At 39.6% G+C, this 13,977-nt stretch overlaps 1 pseudogene; it reads right to left on the bottom strand.

Annotated features, from left to right (window-relative positions):
* Positions 1–515: 515 nt before the first annotated feature.
* LOC140236293 (ATP-dependent DNA helicase RecQ-like) lies at positions 516–2,309 on the bottom strand (annotated as a pseudogene).
* Positions 2,310–13,977: the final 11,668 nt, after the last annotated feature.

Raw genomic sequence — 13,977 nt, 5'->3', positions numbered from 1 at the left:
TTCCATAATTTTATCACTTGTAATTATGATATGTACCCATCAACATGTCCAATGAAATGAAAATATTCACGCCTAAAAAACAAAGTACAGTATGAAAAGTAGGTGTGTACAAATGTACATTGTATTTGCTTCTATGAATAAGAGCAATGTACAGTAATTGCAGTGATAAAAAGAAAATTATTGTACATGTAGCATGGAACTGCAAAAATTCAGGTACACCAGAAACAAATGTACCAACCACTCACCATTACAAACCTTAAGGAGGATAAACACCCACAGTGGATTCTTGTTTTAAAACAATCGTATGAATTCTGTAAAAAACAATTTTCAAATCCCAAAGGTACAAGCTAAGCTACATGTACACGTGTATACATGACATTTTTCATTAAAAAAAAAAAAAAAAATCTCAGCTACGATGTACAGCTGTACAGCTGCACATGATTCTTCATGTTACCAGTATATCTGATAAGGCCTGAAAATTGAGTGCTTTTAAAAAGTGGATATAATCGTCTAGATCACTTGGGCATCCACACAAAACCGTAGTTGCTTACGTCAACACCCAGGCCAGATGCAATGGTAGCTATCAGAACTCTGATTTCACCATCTGTTGCTAACATGCTGTCAACAATTTCCTTTTGGATATCAGTTTCCATGTTCTGATGGTACATATAAACTTATTAACATACCTGTGGCAACCTTCTGGAAGCAGTGCCATAAAGGTCGCGTACACATTACTGCACATTTTTCTTATCATCCTTTCACAACATGCACCATGGATCTTCAAGTCATCTGCCAGCCACTTGAACATTGTATCTAAATCTCTTGCAGCAGACTTGACAACGTGTTTTATATTTTGCTTGTCCGGCAACTGATTTACCCACACATAATTGCGAAGACCAAAGTTTTCGATGATACCGCTATGCACATCTCTGGTTGCAGTGGCTGTCAGGGCAACAGCGGGACTGACGACTTGAGTTCCGATCGTAATTCACCAAATTTTCCATACACTGCTCGAAATGCTTTGGTGTCTCCAGATGCAGTCCCCCTATTTGAAAAATAAGAAAAAAAAAACAGTAAGATTGAAATAAAAAACATTTTCTACATTGCACATGTGATTTAAATAATGCCTGCAGTCTCTTCAATGCATATCGCATAGCCATAAGACTGCATAATTTTAATCTATAAATGAACAAGTATTGTAAGGGAACATAATGTGTAAACAATTGTAACAGATACGCCGAGAGAGGGCGGAAAGAAGAACGAAAGATGGCGACTGTCCTCAGAGGACCTATGTTGACGATTCGGTACAGAAGACCGAATTAAAGTGTTCAAAAGGCAAACCCTGTCTGGTTCTAGTGTCATTCCCTGTTGTGCAAAGTTGTCCCCTTTCAGTATGAGTACATTTGCATACTGAAGCATGTTCCTATTTGAGTTTTTTCTCAATGTACATGCACATGAAGAATTAGTCTGTGGGCCTCAGCGTGTGTCTCGATTGCTCCTCTGTCTGTGTAGAGGAGCAAAGCCGACGAGACACAGGCTGTGTCTCACAGATTAAAGCTAAGGCAGTAGGCCTGTGTGTAATTGCATTTGTATGCAAGAAAGTTACAGTAGTTACTGTACTGTACAAAACAATTAAACCAGTGCAGTTATGGTGTTAACAATTTATTACAATTACACAGGATTTGACTAAGCTCAGTACACCTAGGAACACTCACAAGAGTAGTATAGTGAGGTGCCCGCACCTCGTCAGGGGCCCGAATACCGTCACCCCGCTTAAAATTGTTTTGAGCGCACTAAGCAAAAATGTATGCCCGGGATTGTGTTCAGTACGCTTTAAACTTGGCAGGGCTACCACAACCAAGCAAATTGTGGTGAAAACCGAACAGTTTTTCGCGAAAATCTGACATTTTAATAGGGCTATAGGAATACGTGTTAAAGTCACCGGCACGCATCTTTAACGTGTATGTCTATGGGAACATCACGGTCACCCGCACACGTCTTTTACGTGCTAAGTCTATGGGAGAGCGAGTGACGAGTTGCGGGCCCCTTCCTTAGCGCGCAACTTTTTCGCATCGTTCGCGTTTGACGACGATAGCTGCAAATTTTGAATATCGATCAGTGAACTTGTGATTCCATTGGAATTTTCAGCATTTTTCCTGTATGCGAGTTGGATTTCAAAGAATTTCAGTGGCGAAATGTGATTCAAATATGGGCAAACATTAACTATGATGCTGAGACGAGGCGCGGGTCACCCAAGTATACACGAAGCCTGACATGTGTTTACCCTACCCGGCCCAGAGGCCAGACATTTAACTACATTTAGTTTTACAATCATTTTTTTGTTGTTCAACTAGGGGCCTACAGTTACAGTTTGTAATTCAAGACTGTACGTAATGAAAGTTGCCTTGACGAATCATTTGTAGAAACTGGATAGATCTAACGTTAAATGATTAGCTTACCGCTAGGCCGCTTGAGTCTTCGACTTTGTCACGCAGGCCAAGCAAGATCCATAGCCCTGCTCATCTGGTCCGAAATTAAAGACTTCAAAGGCATGACAAGAGCCACAGCTTTCGGAGAGTCTGGTCCATCATGTAGATCTAGTTTGCGAAGAATATCAACTCACAACGGTGCAGCTTGGAAGTTGGAACACCACACTATTGCCGAAACCAGTCGGCATGGAGATAAACAAAATCATGAGTCTATGACCACGCACGGAGAAACGAGTAGACTCTACGTGTAGTATACTAGTAACTACACGCAGCGCTGTCGCGAATCGCGACAGCGCTGCACCCCTTTTCCTTCGCGGACGTTGTTATCGCGCTTATATCGTTCACTGTTTCCTTCATGAATATCTTTATTAATCGTGGAAAACTAAAATATAAGGAACTATCGTAATCTATGATCATCATTCAATAACCGGTATGCGATTTTTTGTTTAATTACGTCTAAGACTTACCGAAATCTATGGCTGAAATCAGGTCTGTAAACGTCCTTACTGCTTCACTCCTCATCTGCGTGTTATATGAATAGCAGTCACTCTCGTATACTACAACGTAGGTAGTCGGAGATAGTCGGATGACCCCGACTCAAAAAGGTCAAATCATTGCCGGTGCAGCACGCGCGGATCTACTACAAGTTTTACGTAACACATGAAACGCACGGGCGCACGGGCGTAGGTAAAAAGCAACCACTTCTGAATGCGCATGCGTGGTAGTTTGTTGATTTTTTGAAGCTCTCGAAGGAAAAGATGCCACCGCACGATCTATACTCCGAAAAATTCAACAATAAGGTCTGGATACCAACAAAACGCCGAATTCAACTCAACAATCAGGAAAACATGCTGTAGGTAAGTGTTGCAATTATATTACTCTTAAAATCATACAAAATAAAAGGTATTTTATGTGATTTTGCCGTCAATAGTGACGGTCGGTTACAACGTTGAAACACTAACACATGTCAGACCCTGTTCACAGTGTCTGGTCAGGCTACGTGTAGTACGGACTTCTAAGTTCTGGTTCTGCTGCTGCTCCCCGAAACCATCAACGAATCCAAGCTTCTCAGTAGCACATTGCATTGAATGCTCTTCTCATTATCACTGTCAGAAAAGCGACGCGGAGACGCTGATGTTGACATCCATTGATCATGTAAACAAGGTTTGGAGGAAATACTTGAAATGCTGCACAGATTCTGGTCGGAAAACGCAAGACTCGGAATCAATACGAAAAGCACATTTGTTGCACAAGCTGTATGCTGTACACGCGATCCGGGGGGGATCCTATATCCCCGATCGAGAAGTAAAAGCCACCTCGAAATTGACATGTACGATAAGTCACGATGCTTTAAATGGGCGAATATCTTTTCTACGCGTATTTATCAATTTTTTTATTTGTAATTTCTAAATTATTTTTTTCTGTCGAAAAATAGATTTAAAATGCTGGTTATTGTGATATTTATAATTTAATTTTTAACAGTTATGAAAACGAGTAGAAGTTAGTCTTAATCTTACGCACGGTTTATGTACGTTCTAATTTCATTCTCCTCTTATGATCTCTAAGATATATCCTTGAGCAATTTTTAATAAAAAGAAAAATAATTTTGAAATTCAATCAATATATGTAGAGATTAATACAAATATTGGCGTAAAATACGTATGTTATATTGCTACATGCAATATACCTGTTTGCAATAAGACTACAAGATTAGAGATCGATCGACTTTTTTCGATCCCACAAATTGCCTGCTGGACGCGATCTCATCGACCAATCAGGATGCTCGAAATGAATGAGGGATGGGGGTGGGGCCAATTTTTTCCGAAATATTTCGGGGAGACTTGGCAAACCAGACTGGACTGTTTTGGAGGTCGAGATGCGTGCGTGCGCGGCAAATTAATACACGAGCATACGGTGGGGCATACGCGTGCTGTAGCGGTGTGTGCGCGCGGTAATTGATCACACAGAACAGTCCAGGCAGTGGACTAGGTATCTTCATGGAACATAGTATACATGCATGTACTGACTGGCAGTGATTATCTAGAGAATTTAGGGTTCATGGGGTCAAAGGTCAAGGGCAACACTTCAAAGTTTTACTATTTCCCTCATTTATGCAATGCCACCAGGATTTTTTTTTTTTTTTTTTACACTTGGTGTATGCATGTATAACCTGATAGAGATTCTCTGGAAACTTTTTCTTTTCTTCTTTTTTTTTTTGCCTCAAAGGTCAAAAGATCAAAGATCAAGATAAAGTGCTGAACTAACTTTTTCCTCCATATCTCGGAAGTGGCTCCAGTTATCTTGAAACTTTCTACATACTTATGCATGTTCTGCCTGACAATGATTATCCTATGAATTGTAGGGTCAAAGGCCAGATGAAAACGGTAACAATGTTCTAGGTGTTTCAAAAAACATTTCCCACTTTTGATCATAAATATTTCCAAAACTATTCATTTGATGAAACTGTCATTGATATGAGTAATAGCTGGATAGTGTACAATTTGGTTGAAGGTGATTTGCACGTGAAAGCATAAATCAGTTTCATTAGATATAAGATTGATTTTGAAGTAAGGTTTCAGATTTTGGTCAAATTTTAACCCTCTGTACAAAAATTGAACTTCACACAGGAACCAATCATGTGTATGTGAGTGTGTGCTGACAATGGCCCTGAACAATGGACATGCCTGAACCACCTGTTGACTAGGCGTCAGTCTGGCGCTCCCTGTCACATGAATGCTTAATCGATAATTCATGTCGATTGCCCTGGGCACTGCTAGTCTGAATTCATGCACGGTAAAGTGCTTGCAAACACCACATTTCATTCCAGCTGGCAATCATTTTCAAATTTTGCTTCACATATCACTAAATTTGGGATATAAATAAGCATATTAGAATGATCTAAAGTTCCTCATTTTCATACAGATGTCTACTAATTAAAAAGTCTGACAATTTTTTCGCTTTTTCGATAAAAAGAGATCATTTTTGGTAAAGAGTTCAGCAGCATTTATCATTGGGGCGATTTATTTCAGAGTAGATTTATTTAAGGCTCCATATACACAAGTGTATATATCCTCTAATTGATTTTCTTTACTTCCTGTCACTACGTTTACGATAGAACAGAAGGTATTCATTGTAATTTCGTTTTTCAGAAGTAGGGAGAGCACTGACGCGACTCAACGACAGTATCGACAGGCGTTTGACTTTACACGGATACTGCCAGAGGCTGAATAAAGACCAGCTGTGATAGTGGAATTGCTCATTAATGAATAATGAAGCATTCAAACCCTGGCCATTGTTCAGCTCTTGTCTCAATATCCCTGGTTTCACTCTGGCCGCACATACAGTAAGCGAAATTCATGGGATTGTAACTTTTGTCAAGAGTACTCACAGTTGGAAAGCATTGGTTTCATGTCCATCAGACTCACCAGTGGAGTGGACGGCAACGTTAGTTGAAGAGGTTACCATTATAAATATCTACAAGCCACCCTCATTTCGACTCCAGCCAAATACCCTTCCTATCTTCGGTGCTCCTTGCATCTATGCTGGAGATTTCAACAGTCACAGTACTTCATGGGGCTACTCATCCACTAATCCAGATGGTTTTGCACTAGAAGATTGGTCCTCAACAGCTGGTGTCCAATTACTGTTTGACCCAAAACAGCCAGACAGCTGCCACTCTTGCAGATGGAATACAACGTCAAATCCTGACTTAGCCTTTGTCAACTTTCAAGGCCCATCACCTCACCGCATCATCTTAGACCCCTTTCCCAAGTCACAACACAGGCCATCACTGCTCATACCAGTAAACCCAGTCCGACCAGTCACAACGAAGCCTGTTAAGCGTTGGAATTTCCGCAAGGCCGACTGGAAAAAATTCTCGAACTTGGTAGATGAAGCTGTATGCAATCTCCCTCCACCAACTCCCCGTGGCACCGACCAAGCCTACTCAGACTTCTGCAATATACTTATCAAGGCAGCAACGAATTCCATCCCGCGCGGTTTTCGCCGACACTACATCCCCACCTGGGACGAAGAATGTGATGCTATCTACAACCAGTTCTTGCGATCTGAACCTGGAGACTTGGCTTCCACCAAAGCCTCAGAACTGACTGATTGTCTAGACAGGAAGCGTCGTAAACGTTGGGAAGAAACCGTGCAAGGGATAGACTTCACTCACTCTAGCAGAGTTGCTTGGAAGACTCTCAAACGCCTCACTGGAAACAGTACCAAACCTAGAACATGTCCTGTGTCAGCCAACTCCATCGCGGAACAACTTGTTACCAATGGGCGATTCAAGGACTGTGACAAGGCCCACACTCGATCTGTGAAACAGGAGACTACCAACCTATGGCAGGCCCCGGGAGTGGATGGATGGTTGTCGGCCCCCTTCTCTCAGGAGGAGTTAGCTAATGCTTTAGCCTTACTTAGGAGTGGAAAGGCCCAAGGTCCGGACAACATCCCACCGGAATTCCTTATTCATTGCGGGGTCAAATGTCAGAAGTGGTTAACAGATTTCTATTCTTGCTGTTTCACCAACCAAGTCATCCCTAAGATATGGAGAAAAGCCACTGTAATTGCTCTCCCAAAACCAAACAAACCAGTTGATGACCCCAAGAGCTACAGACCAATCTCCCTTCTCTGTGTCCCTTACAAGCTTCTGGAACGTCTCCTTCTGGCGAGGATAGAACCTGTGGTTGACCCACAATTACCAGATGAACAAGCGGGCTTCCGCCATGGTCGGAGTACAGTCCACCAAATTGTCAAGCTGACCAATGACATCGAAGATAGCTTTGAGAAGAATCACAAAGCTGGCGCCATCTTTGTCGACCTCACTGCAGCCTACGACACTGTGTGGCACCAGGGTCTGACTCTGAAATTATTAAAGACAATCCCTGATCGCCACATGGTGAGGTTCCTCTGCAACATTCTAGCCAACAGGAGGTTCGTTCTGAAGACTAGTGATGGACAGTCCAGCAGACCACGCCAACTGCGGAATGGAGTTCCTCAAGGCTCTGTACTATCCCCCTTGCTCTTCAACATATACATCAGTGACATCCCCTTCACAACCTCACGACAGTATGGCTATGCTGATGACCTTGCCCTTCTTCACTCTGACAAAGCCTGGTCAAATGTAGAGAATACCCTCACTGCAGATATGTCGCAAATCGCGAAGTACTTCAGGATCTGGAGACTCAAGATTAGCATGTCCAAGACAACGGTAACAGCCTTCCACCTGAACACCAAGGAGGCTATCCGGCAACTCAGTGTCATTCTTGATGGAACACCTCTTCCATACAATGCTACACCAACCTACCTTGGAGTGAAGTTGGATAGGCAGCTGACCTACAAGGAACAACTTAAGGCCATAAGTGTAAAAGTGTCTTCAAGGAACAACCTCCTTCACCGACTTGCAGGCTCAAAATGGGGTGCCAGTACAACCACTCTCCGCACTAGTGTGCTAGCACTGGTGTACAGTGCCGCGGAATACGCCTCCCCTGCGTGGTGTAGGAGCTCTCACACCAAGAAACTTGACTCAGTTCTGAATGACACCATGAGATTAATAACAGGATGTCTCCGGCCTACACCAACAGAATTCCTACCTGTTCTCTCAGGCATCGCTCCTGCCCCCATGCGCCGAGAACATCACACACATAGGCTGGTAACCAAGGCCTCCAGCAACCCGGACGACCTCCTCCACTACGTAGTTGAGGGCTCTGTAACTCTGGGTCAGCGGCATCAGCGACTGAAGTCTCGCCCAACTCGTTGTCACGCCCAATACATCTGTCCCCCCAGGAGCAAACCTCCCAAGGAGTGAATGGGTGTCTCTAAATCGGATTCGAACGGGAGTTGGGCGTTTCAATGCAGCCATGCATCGTTGGGGGCTACGCCCGTCAGCAGCTTGCCAGTGTGGTGCACCAGAACAGACTGCTCAACACATCTTGAGTGAGTGCCCTGATCTCCACCCTCCTGACAACATGGACCTGACACACCCTACTCCACAGACTGTAACTTGGCTACAACAATTGAGGGACATTACTTAGCTGCTGCTGCCTCATAAGCAAGAAGAAGAAGGACCATTGTCAGGCTGTTAACCACACACTCCCATACACACCCATTGACCCCTGTGCAAAGTGAAATTTTGTACAGAGGGTTGAAAATAGAGCAAAGTCTGGAACCTAACTGTGAAATTAATCATGGATTTCATAAAACTTATTTATGCTTTCATATTTAAACCACCTTCAACCAAATTGGATATTACTCAGCTATCATTCATATCAATGACAATGTCATCTAATATATAGTTTTTGAATTATCAAGAATCAAAAGCGGGAAATGTTTTTTGAAACACCTAGTATTTTTGAATACAGAAATTGCACTCTTTCTCTATACCTTGAAAATTATTCCATGCATAAACTTATGAATGGGTCAAAGTCAAGTTAAAAGTCCTTAAATCCCCAAATACATGTTCTCCTATTTATCCAACTGCACCTAGGTCAAGGAAGGTGAACATTCAACACTTTTTGTGTCAAACTTGTCATTATTTGATATTTTGCAAATTTTGTGAAAATGTAATCACACATTGTCCACGAGTACTATAGACCTATTAGGAGAATCATGCATTATGGCGGAGGCATACCAGTCGCCTTAGCGACATTTCTTGTTGTTTATGCTTCGCATGCAATGACAAACGTTTTAAAGACAATTGCAAGCTTTTTATGAAGTAACTTTTACGATATTTCATTTTCCCTTTTTTTGCGTCCAAATGGCCAGTAACTACATTACATTCAAGGTCTCAGAGGCATGAGTTGAATACATAAACATGACAATGGGGGGGGGATTAGAAACGACTTGGAAAAATTAAGGCAAGTGACAAAATGTGTCTCGCCCATTTGCGTAGAAGAAATTGATGTTTTACTTAAATGTTGCACTATCCTGTTTGATACCTGTATTTTTTTCCTTTTTTTGTGCGGATATTACTTCCCATGTTCATAGTATACATGTTGTCTATTTCAAAATGCATTTTATGTACACTGTATAGTTCTTCTCCCCTTTTACTTATATGTTGGCTTACACTTAGTCTCAACAATGTTGATGTCACACGACAGGGACGCTAGCTTCCGGCTCTATGCCGCCCTCTCTCGCTTGCACTGGCGTTCCCTCTGATTTCCTGCACACATGGTATGCTGCATACTCTTTGCATCCTCAGCATACTGTCCAGTACATATCTCTGTTACCTTTCTGTCTGATGGCCATTATTATAAAACGTTTTCGCCTCATTGATTACATTGTTATATTGTACAATTCTTGATTACCATGTACAATACTTTAATCCTAAATCTTGAACTCATTTGTTTTTTGGATGTTATATATGAATGTAATTATTATTTTTTCTTTTTTTCTTTCTTTCTTTCATTAATCGTTCCGAAATGTTATATCCGAAACTCAAGAAAGATGTATTCAAACCTCCTTACACATTCTCTTACGCTATTAAATTGTCGTGTTATCATTGAAGGATTATTATTCATTACAATTTTATTTCATCTAATGTAATTCTGTTCCCCATCGTATTTTCCGTATCTGGCGGGAGCCCTCCCCCAAACACACTACAACATGGCTTTGTTATCCCACCTTCTTCGCTCTAGCATATCGGCTTGTCTCTCGCAATCCTCTTTATCCTTTCCAATGCATGTATCTCTTCTCGGAAGCCCACTGAGAAACTGGATTTATTCTTGTTATTGTGTTGTGTGTGTGTGCTATGTCCTTTTCTGTCGATTCTTCTCACTGCTCTTACTTACCTTATTCTTCTCCTTCTCATTTCACGTTCTACGTCTCCTCAGCGATCTTCTGCTTATCATGATTTTGACGTCACCCATGTTCGTAACTTACTCCAGTGTCTTGCCACATTACGGCGACTGGGTATTTTCTTGTATTGTCCACTCGTTCACTACATCCTAGTTTCGTTGATGACGCAGACTTTAAAAGATTCGTCTTGTATTCGTAATTATGGCTAATTTTTTGAATGCTCCATTTTATTCCTTATCGAACGATGATTTTTTTTAAAATTAATTAGGGACACAGGCTTAGACTCTGACCCAGTGAGTGGGTCAACCAGTATACGAACCACCCCTTACGATAATTTTGTTACCGATAGCCTGAACACTGCTGCAAATGAATCGCCTTTTGATTTTAGTAATGATAATATAACCCAAAATAAGTTGTGCAATTATATTACAGTGAATCAATACCAAAATATAATTCATAATTTTTCTGAGGATACATTTTCTTTTTTGCATTTAAATATAAGGAGTTTGAATAAACATTTTGATGATTTAAAATTCTTATTAGAATCTGATGCAAGTCAGTCGCTATCCGTTATCGGATTAAGTGAGACATGGTTAGCTTCCAATGCAGAAAATTATTTCGCAATCGAGGGTTATAATTTATTTGTTAACAATAGGTCTGTTAAGAATGGAGGGGGGTTGCATTGTATGTAGCACGTTCCTATGATATTATTATTCATGAAGATATCTCTAGAATGGACAATACTGTTGAATCTTTGTTTATAGATATTTTTATCCCAGGATGTAGAAATCTTATGGTAGGCGTTATATACAGACCCCCTAATTCAAATTCTAATGATTTTTTAGATTATTTTTCAGATCTGGCTAGTTCACACGTTTTTCAAAATAAGGATTGCTTCTTACTCGGCGATTTTAATATTGATTTGCTGAAGTCTGAGCATGATAATAACTCTAGTGAGTTTCGCCACACACTTCTATCCTCGTCCTTTCTTCCGCTTTTTTCTAAACCCACACGTGTTACAGATCGCTCTGCCACCCTCATTGACAACTTGTTTTGTAATATTTTACCCCTCCCCGATTCTTTTATAATTCTTGCAGATATGACCGATCATTTTCCAATAATGACTTGTTTTACACCTAAAACACCAGCTTATACTAAACCTGTTTCATCTTTTTTGTTCAGACGTAGAGTTTCACCTGAAAAGTTAGCAAGTTTTGATGCGGCTCTCGAGAATGCTGACTGGTCAGGAGTATTTGGCAGCGATGACGTTAATACATCTTTTCATAATTTTATGGAAATTTTCAATCATCATTTAGATGATGTAATTCCAAAACAAAGAAATAGAACAGAGTATAAAAAAAACACCCAGGTTACCTTGGATTTCAAGATCAATTCTTCGTTCAATTAATAGGAAAAATCGTTTGTATTATAAGTACAAAATGGAAAAACTGAGCGATCGAAGAACAGATATACATCATACAAAAATACTTTGACAATGATTTTACGTTCTGAAAAGAATAGATGTTATTCTAAGCAATTATCGAGATATAAGTTTGATATGAAAAATACCTGGAAAGTTTTAAAACAGGCCATGAATGTTCCGAGTAAAAACTGTGACATTGATAGAGTTAAAGTGAATGATGAATTAATTAATGATCCCCTTTATATTGCAAATATTTTTAATACTTATTTTTCAAAAATAGGCGAAAATTATGCTCATAACATTCCTGCAAGAGAGACTCATTTTACTGAATTTTTAGGTCAGCGTAACTCTGATTCCATATTTTTCACACCAACTAACAGATTTGAAATTATTGATATAGTTTCCTTTTTTGAAAATAAACGTAGTTCTGGTTATGATGAGATAGATAATTTTGTACTTAAGGGTGTTATTTCCTCGGTTGCTGATCCACTTGCTCATATATTTAATTTGTTAATTTTTAACGGTGTGTTTCCCGATAAAATGAAATTAGCTAAAGTAATCCCAATATTTAAGGCAGGTGATAAGTTTGAAATCAGCAATTATCGCCCAATTTCATTATTATCGTCATGGTCAAAGGTCTTAGAAAAACTCATTTATAAGAGAATGATTAATTTTTGAAGGCACATGAGGTTATTACGAATTATCAGTTTGGTTTTCGAAAGAAACATAGTACTACGCATGCTCTTTTGCATTTTGTTGATAGAGTTGTTCATGGAATTGATAACCATTCTCATTTAGTTAGTATTTTCTTGTACTTCTCCAAGGCCTTCGACACTATCAATCATGATATTTTACTTTATAAGTTATCGCATTATGGAATACGTGGGAAGGCCTTGGAGTGGTTCAGGAGTTATTTAGTTGATAGAAAACAATTTGCAACAATTTAAAACTATGATTCAGTTGTCAGAGAAGTCAAATGCGGCGTTCCACAGGGAAGTCTTTTAGGGCCGTTATTGTTCATTATTTATATCAATGATTTTTGTCGCGTATCCGACAGCCTCTCTTTTATTCATTTTGCAGATGACACAAATGTATTTTTTGCCCATAATGATATTGATTTTCTTGTTCATAAAATCAACATTGAGTTGAAGAAGTGACAAATTGGGTCAGGGCCAATAGGCTATCACTCAATGCTCAAAAAACGAAATATATGCTTTTTAGTAAGACTGTTGATAGTTTAAGTATGAATATAGTATTAGATGACTCTCATCTACAAAGAGTCTCACATACCAAATTTTTGGGTGTCATTGTGGATGACAAACTTTCCTGGAAATCACATGTTGATAATGTTTGTAATATAGTATCACGCATTATAGGTATAATAAATAGATTGAAATTTCATATTTCACAAAAATCATTACTTGTGTTATATTCGTCGTTAATATTGCCTCATCTTTATTATGGAGTATTAGTTTGGGGCAACACCCATCAGAATTTATTAGACAAAGTGTTCCTTTTACAAAAGAAAGCTCTTCGTGTTATCTGTAATTCCTCTGTATGTTCTCATACAAATATGTTGTTTGCCCCCAACAAGCTCTTAAAAATGACAGATTTGTTTTTGTTTAATTTAGGGCAATTTATGTACAAGTATTGTAATAACGTGCTTCCATCTATTTTTGATTCTATGTTCCTCAAAAATCAATCATTTCATAAATATCCCACTAAGCGATCTAGTGAGTTTCATTTACCTCTTTTAAGAACGATTTTTGCTAAAAACACACTTATTTATGTAGGCCCAAAATATTGGAATTCTTTGAATCATGACTTAAAAGATGCTCCATCCATATACTCTTTCAAGAGGAGACTGAAGTCTTTTTTATTGCAGTCGTCTGACTCTACAATACTGAATTAACCTTTTGGCCTTTTTTTATACTAACCTGTTAACTTTGTCCCCTATTCGAAGAATTAACGGTATTTTTTTCCCCTGGATGTTTGCAATGTTGTCATCTATGCCATTTTTTACCCATAGAGTCTAGTAGCTGACTCTTCGTGTTCTACTTCGGTTCATATATCCCTCTATTTTCTATTTTCTTGTCTTTCTTCAAGGCGTCAAAATTTCGCTTTCCCCGGCAACTATCTTCTGTTTCTCTTGGCATGCTTCTGCCGAAGATCGCTGTTTATGTTTATGTTGTTTCTGTTGTTCTGTTACTGTTTCTGTCTCTTGTTTGCGTTCTTGTCTGCTATTTTGTCTTCAGTTCGTCA

The sequence above is a fragment of the Diadema setosum genome, chromosome 12 (genome assembly GCF_964275005.1).
Source record: "Diadema setosum chromosome 12, eeDiaSeto1, whole genome shotgun sequence".
Taxonomy (NCBI): domain Eukaryota; kingdom Metazoa; phylum Echinodermata; class Echinoidea; order Diadematoida; family Diadematidae; genus Diadema; species Diadema setosum.
Note: the sequence above shows the minus strand (reverse complement) of the source record. Positions and strands in the feature narration are given on the sequence as shown.